This window comes from Triticum aestivum, chromosome 1B (genome assembly GCF_018294505.1).
Source record: "Triticum aestivum cultivar Chinese Spring chromosome 1B, IWGSC CS RefSeq v2.1, whole genome shotgun sequence".
NCBI classification, from domain to species: Eukaryota; Viridiplantae; Streptophyta; class Magnoliopsida; order Poales; family Poaceae; genus Triticum; species Triticum aestivum.
Window position 1 is genome coordinate 215,146,981 of NC_057795.1, and position 7,413 is coordinate 215,154,393.

The following is a 7,413-nucleotide window of genomic DNA, read 5'->3' on the forward strand; positions in this document are numbered from 1 at the left end:
GTACACACCCCGGAGTCTCAGGGGTGCCGGCCTCAGGCCCTGGGGCTCCCTCCCATGCCGAGTGGCAGCACTTAGCTCCGCGCTGGTGAGAAGACGTCCAAGACTAGACTAGGTGCCGGACGCGGCCTTTTTCTGCTTTCATTGCTTTTCCCTTGGTTGTTGCTTTCCCCCGCTGGATTTAAGTTGGACTCGAATTTGAGATTTGCGTGTGTTTGGGGAAGGGGTGCTTAGTCTCGTTCGAGCAATCTCTCGCGTTTCGGTTAAGACCTCACCTCAGCTGCCTCCCCTCGTGGGCCCCTCACGAGCCGGGTCTGGCCTAGCTTGCGTGCAGCCCAGACTGCCGCCGCCATATCCTCTCAGGAGGTTTTTTCACTGCAGATCCTACGAATTCGATTAGGAGGCATTCGAGACACCCCAACCTCCCACAAATTATCTCAGGACCTGCACGGAACAAAGGTAAACTAGCCATCTGGCTCGTCACCTAGCCAACCACTAGGCACGAGCATATGGGTGATGTAGCATCCACTAGTACTCTGAACATAAGTTTTAAATGAGGGGCACCCCCTCCCAAAATGCTCTTACAACCATCAGGTCGAAAGCCTGAGTTCTATTCATGCAGGGTAACGAAACAGGAGCAATGCGCAGTCAGTCGGATAAATCCCCCAATGCATCCTCAGGAGCACCACCTGAACTGTCGCTGGTGTCGCTGGCCTCGCCATCGCCCTCTGTGTTGTTGTCAGCGGCGTCAGGACCGTTCACCATGCCACCCTCGTCGACGGCCACGATCGCGTCATCGTCATCTGAAGCGAAGGCCCTGACAAGAGAGTCCATGTTGTCTTCCACCCAGTCCTCTAGGTCGCCCCGGACGGCCTGAGGAACTGGGGCGATGGCGGCGTCAAAGTCGAAGTGAGGATCCATGTTCCGAAGATGGCTGAAGACGCGGGAAAAGGCGCGCCCGAGCAGGGCGCGGCTCCTCTCCTCCACCAACCTGTTGGCCCTGACCGACTGCGCCTCCAACTTTGTCACGACGTCGGTGAAGAACTGAAGGTTGCCGGCGTAGTTGGTTGCCTGCGGCTCGCCAACGGCCGCCTTGCAGATGTTGCCCAAGGCCGTGTTGGCTCTCTCCTGGAGCGTGGTGAGCATGGGAGCGTGCTCATGTTCCAGGAGCCGCCGCTGACGTATCTCGTCCGCATTCTGGCGCGCAACGGCCTCAGCCTCGTCCACCCGTTGGCGAAGATGAAGCACCTCGGCATGGGAAGTAGTTGACTCCCCCTGCACCACCTCAAGTGCGGCCCGCAAGGCATCAACCCTCCGCGTCGCTTCCTCCAGCTTGATCCTCAGGACGGTGGTCCTACCTTCAGCCTCGGTCCGGATCAACTCCAGCCTCTCCTCGAACTCGCGATCGAGGCTCGAGCGCGCCGTCGCCACCCGACGTCCGACCTCCTCCGAGACACGGGTTTCCCGCGCAGCGACATCATCCTCCTGCCGTGTCACCAAGCGCTCCCTTGTCTCCAGGCGTTCATACTCACGTGCGCGTTCGGCGGCTTCCAGCGTCAGCGCCTCCTCACGCTTCTGGAGCTCCGCTAGGTCACCGGAAGTCACCTTCATCGACGCGAGGGCTGCCTCGCGCAGCTCCACCTGCTCCTCCAGTGAGTGGCACCGGGCCAGGAGTTCCCGTGCCCGCTCCTCCATCGCCTCTTGTCGCCGGTCAGCTTCCCGGGCTTCCTCGACGGCCCGGGAACCGACCACCCGAGAGGCCGCCAGCGATGCCTTGGCCTCCTCATTGTCAAGATCGCGCTGACGGCGCGCGAGGGCGACAGCTGCCTCCAGCTCGCGGCTCTCCGCAACCAGGCGCAGGCCCTCGGCCTCAAGGCACGCGTCTTCATCAGCAAGCTCTTCACCAAGCAGGCTCACCGCGTCAGGCGCCCTCCGAAGGAACCCTTGGCGAAGAGTGCGACGCTCCCGGGCGCGCTTGAGTAAGTCTTCCATGCCATCATCCGCCCCAAGCAAGCGCCGGGGGGCGCGGATCAGCGCTCCCCCTCCAGGCAGGGGGCTGCGGCTGGCACCCTTGAGGCGACCGGGCACGCCTCGCCAGAAGCCCGACCTGGAGCCAGTCCATCCCCAAGTGAAGAGCACTAGGAGTACCCCAGCCAATCACGGTCCACGACTAGACGAGAAACCCACGGCAGGCCGGCTATACCACGAGAAGGCTCGCGAAGGAAGGTCGCGAGGCGCGCGGGGCCGCGTTGCGCCTCGGGATGGTTCGTTTCTCCAACTGGCCTCACCACAAGGGCTCTACTGCTCGGAGCGATCGGAGACAATGGAGAAGGCGGAGGCGAGGGGGATGGCTCCTCAGTCATCTCCGTGAGGTCAGAAGGAAGGGCCCTGCGGAGCAAGGATCGGGAAGGGCATTAGAAGAATCTGGAGCTGGCAAGGGAGAAGTCTTACTCATCGATGGTGAAGTACTTTCTACGCTTCAGCAGGCGACAAGGGTAATCGTCGCCCAGGGCCTCCCTTCTCTTCCGGAGGGCCTCAAAGTCCACGCGGAAGCGGCCCAAGAGTTGAGGGCAGGGGTCAGCCTGCGACGAGGAGGAAACGTCAAGACAACCCGCATCAGGGGCGTCCGCCTGATGCGCGCCGCAGGTCGCCTCACCAAGAAGAGCAGCTGGGGCCTCGGAGGCCTCAGCTGCGGGCGCAGCAGGAAGCTGCTCGCCGCCCTCAGCCCCGGCAGCACGGGCCTCAGGGGCTGCTCCCTCATGAGCGCTTCCCGGTGTTGTCACCTCGGTGGGGGCACCCTCGGCCTCCGGTGGCTCATGCCTCCCTGCTCCGCCAGTTGAGGAAGAGTCGCCTTGGCCGACTGAAAGGGCGGCCACCACCACTGGATTCTCGTGAGGCCCTTGGAGGCCGGCGGGGCGCGGTCCCCATTCATCAAAGATGGCCATCTGATTCACGAAGTCTCTCCTGTTCGAACAGAGGTACAGCAAGGCTCCCCCTTGTTGGATGCTGCCGGGGTTGGGGTCCCCAGTCAAGACCAAGAGCACCTTCCTCAACGCTTCAGGCGTCAGGTCCTCTTCCTGGAGCCTCATACGGTCCTCGCGCCCGCTGAAGGCCCACATGCGGTGGGAGTGGCGCTGGAGAGGGGCAACACAGCGTAGCAGGAACTCCTTCACCACCTTGGGCACCGTCACGCCAAGCGACCTCAAGAACGCGAAGCAGTGCCAGACGAAGATGAGCAGGGGACTTGTGAGCATCTCCTGGCCCCAACCTGAATTGGGGACAGCAGGCGAAGTTGGCTTCAACAGCAGGGGGCTGGGCACCCCTACGTCCACATACAGCCACCGCTCACGGAACCCAGGCACGGGCGGAGGAAGGGCAAAGTCAATCCCTGAGGCCGCTGTCTCAGGTGCATCAATGAAGCTCACACACCCCGAGCATTGGGTGGGGTCGACAAGGCACAGAGAGAAGAAGTGGCACAGCAAGACAATCGAAGGAAGGATGCCCATCATTGCCTCACAAACAAAGGCGAAGACCGCAAGAAGAGTGATGGATTTAGGACCCAGATGCATCATGTGGATCTGATAATGGCAGAGCACGGCATTGAAGAAATCAGAAAAGGGGGGAACCAGTCCCGCCCACAGGGCGTCGACAAAATAATGGACCTCGGTGACTATCCTGTCGATGGAGAAACGAGACGCGGGCCAGGCCGTCGTCCTCCCGAATTCGTTGAAGATGGTGGCCAGAGCCGCGCTGACCTTGCCCAAGCCCTCTCGATTGATTATGATCGACCGGTCGACGGCGGGGGCCCACCAGTGATGGTGAGCGAGGCGGCGGCATGGGCTTCTTCCCTCTTCCCTTCTTCGTCGGAGCCATGGCAACAGAAGGGGGGAGGGAATGTTCGAGATTGGATTGGATGCAGAGACTGGAGTTCGAGAGGAGAAAGGACAGAGAGCGCTCGAGCAGCAGAAAGGGGAGCGGCTGTGTGCGGCTACGAGTCCGCCTAGCATGGCATAAAATAAGGAGGCATGGGGGAACAGTGCCACCCACGTCCAATCAACCGCCACGCAGCGCCCAAGGCCGCAGGCTGTTAGGGCCCGCGACGCTTCACACTTGCCCTTTCGCCTCTCTGCTCGGCCATGTCCGAGCGCGCCTTGGGTCTGGGGGCTACTGTCGGTGTTCTGGGAATGGGGGTCCCCAGACTTGCCTGCCTGCGGCCTGCAGCGTGGCTCAAAGGGGGGCCCAGCACGGCCCATCTTCATCAACACAAGCTCAAGACCCTCGCGAGGGGCTAAGCCTCGCGGGGCGGACGACAAGGAGCTTCATCAGCCACGGCCTCATCAGGCTGGCTCACGAGGAGGCGAAGAGTTCAAGGCGGGGTACCTCGCAAGGTGCCCATGACGCAAGCCATGACGACCAAGGGAGCCAGCCGGGCGCCAGCCCGCGCAGTGTCCTCCTTTCTTCTTTGGTGCAAAGGGAGCAAGCGCAGGCGAGAGCATCAAGCAAAGGCATCCATTTCGATGCAACAAGACCAAGACCAGCCCAACGGCAGGGAGGATGTCATTGTGGAGCCCAAGCAGGCGTCACCACCAGAGCCTTTGACAGGAGAGGACCAACTTTAGTCAGGATAAGTGTACCCGCTGTTCCCCTTCAAAATGGCCAATTGTTGCCACCCTTCCCGCTCAATATTTGGGAAGAGGCCCAGGGCCATCGCCTATAAATAGGACTAGCCACCCCCAGGGCATCGGGCATCGAGAATCCTCACCAGAAAACCAGTAGAGAGAGAGAGACTAAACTCCTCCTAGCAGTTCATCGCACCAGCCAAGAACAGACCCTCGCGAGGCTGTTCTTCCTTGTATTGTTCATCATCAACCCAAGAGGCAATCCACCACACCACACACTGGAGTAGGGTATTACACCACAATGGTGGCCTGAACCAGTATAAACCCTGTGTCTCTTGTGTTGTTCTTTTCGTAGTTTAGATCCTAGCGATTCGGTGAGGAACAGGTAGGTAGGAGGTGAAATCTCCACGCGCACCCCAGTGTTCGAACCTCAAGGGTCTGCCGGAACCCTAAATCCGACAATAAATTACTATCAGGATTGAGATGCCACCCTACTCCTTCGGTGTCGGGTAGTGTGTGTCTGTGTGTGTGTGTGTGTGAGTTTGAGAGAGAAGCTAGTAGATAGATTAGTATCAAGATCGAGGTGTCACCCTACTCCTTCGGTGTCGGGAAGTGTGTGTGTGTGTGGGTGTGGGGGGGGGGCAGTGACACTTAGATATAGGGAGAAGGAGTTTGTGTGAAACATATCTATATTAAGGGATAGGTAGATAGCATGTGTGTGAGGCGTACTTAAAGCATCACGGAGATAAACAAGCGGTGTGCATGCAAGTGCCAGAAAAAATGAAGAGAGAAACAATGTCTACGCGCGCGCTTGTGTGTGTGTGTGTCTGTGTGTGTGTGTGAGAGAGAGAGAGAGGGCATTGTGTGTGTGTGTCTGTCTGCTAGAATCCCATTGTATGTATTCATATGGTTCCGGGACTCGAGTTAACCTTAGTCATATGTGTGCGAGACATAATTATATTTTGAGACATTAGTGGCGGTGGGTGGGCGGAATTAAAGGGGGTGAGCATGTTCGACAGAGAGAGCGTGTGTGTTTCTGTGTGAGAAACTTGTAGGACGGGGTAGAAAGACGAATTCTAACCTTGATGGTGGGAGCAAATACACGAAGTGCGCGTGTGTGATTCCGATGCCCACAGAGAAATGAGATATGTATGCGTGTGAGAGAGTTTGCACAATTCATTCACGTATCACTATCTAGCGAATTTGGATGTGCATCGCTTGAACATAAATAAATATCTACTTTGTATCGTGGCCAAAGATACAATATTGATTCAACGCTATAAAGATTGGACAGTCACATATCACATTTTTTTCCAAATAATCATTTTCAATTGGGCATGCCAATGTTACAGTGATGTTTCTTCAAACAACCACTGTAGCTATCATGTACATGCACCATTGTTAGTCTTGCATTCTGATTCATTAGTCTTGGATGATTTAAGGTTCTATTATGAAGTAATATATGTAATATTCATAGATGAATTCAACGGGTACGCAATTTATGAAATGGAGGTTATGTAATCATATGAGGTAACACTTTTAAGTAGCGGACTACAATATCCATTTCTTTTGTGGGACTACAATATCCATTTATTTTTGTGCACCTCTACAATAACACGTCAATGCATTATATTTAAATAACCAATGGCACTAAATTATATATTTACACCAGAAATACATAGGCTGAGCATTTGATCTTTTTTTGTGAATGGGCCTGTACACCCGTACCATTGGTTGCGCTCGTGTGAACGTCCAAGTTATCGGTGTATCATCTCGAGTTATTGTCCTTTTTTCTGGGGCCGACTTCATACCAGTTATTAACTGCTGACGTGTGCCCTGTGTACACAGTCTCGCATGACCTTCCCACTAGCACTGTCCAAAATTAGTTGAAACTGGATACGAACGATCCCGTGGGTAGCAAAATCTCCCGCCTCCTTCTAAATTTCCGCCACCTAGTCTTTAGCATGCAAAATTCCCCTTTTGTCCTTGGTGCACGAAGAACAATAATTACACTACATCCCTCATTTACATAATAGGTCTGGCTGCTTTGGTAACTTCTGGTTTCCCCCACCACACGGCACCCCCACTTCCTCTTCCCCTCCCGCAAAAATGACTAACTCCACAACACCACAGCATCTTACATCATGCCATCCGTAATTCATAGGCCTTTCTACCCCTCCCCTCTTGAAACCCTAGACTGCTCATCCACCGGCGTACCAGAGCCTATTCACTGCCAGCGGCGTTCACATCGCCGGATCTGCTTCTGCGGCCGCATCTACCCCTCCCACCCCCTAGAAATAAGTAGACTGCTCATCCACCACTTTACCATAGCCCAGTCAGTGTCGGCCTTGTCCACGGCATCGGATCTGCTTCACCGGTACTCTCATCAACCGCGGCGCATCTGCAGTGGCTCCTTTGTACTCCCCACCAGAGACGCTTCGTCTACACCACCGGAGCCGCCCCACCGACGCCCCCGTCGACGGCCTCTGAACCTCTTCGCCGACACCTTCCTCAACCCTACCGGTGCCGCTTCGCCGGCAGCATCCTCAACCCTACCGGAGTAGATTCGCTTATACCATTCTCAATCCTATCGGGGCCGCTTTGCCAACGCACAAGTCCACGGCCTGAGATCCGCTTCGTCGCACCCTCGTCCAGTCTACTGGAGCATCTTCTGATGCCCCGTCCACGGCCACAGATCCGCATCATCGACACCATCCTGAACCCAACCACCGGAGCAACTTCACTGATGCCCTTGTCCACAACCTTAGATCCGCTTCCACACCGTTGTCCACCCTAT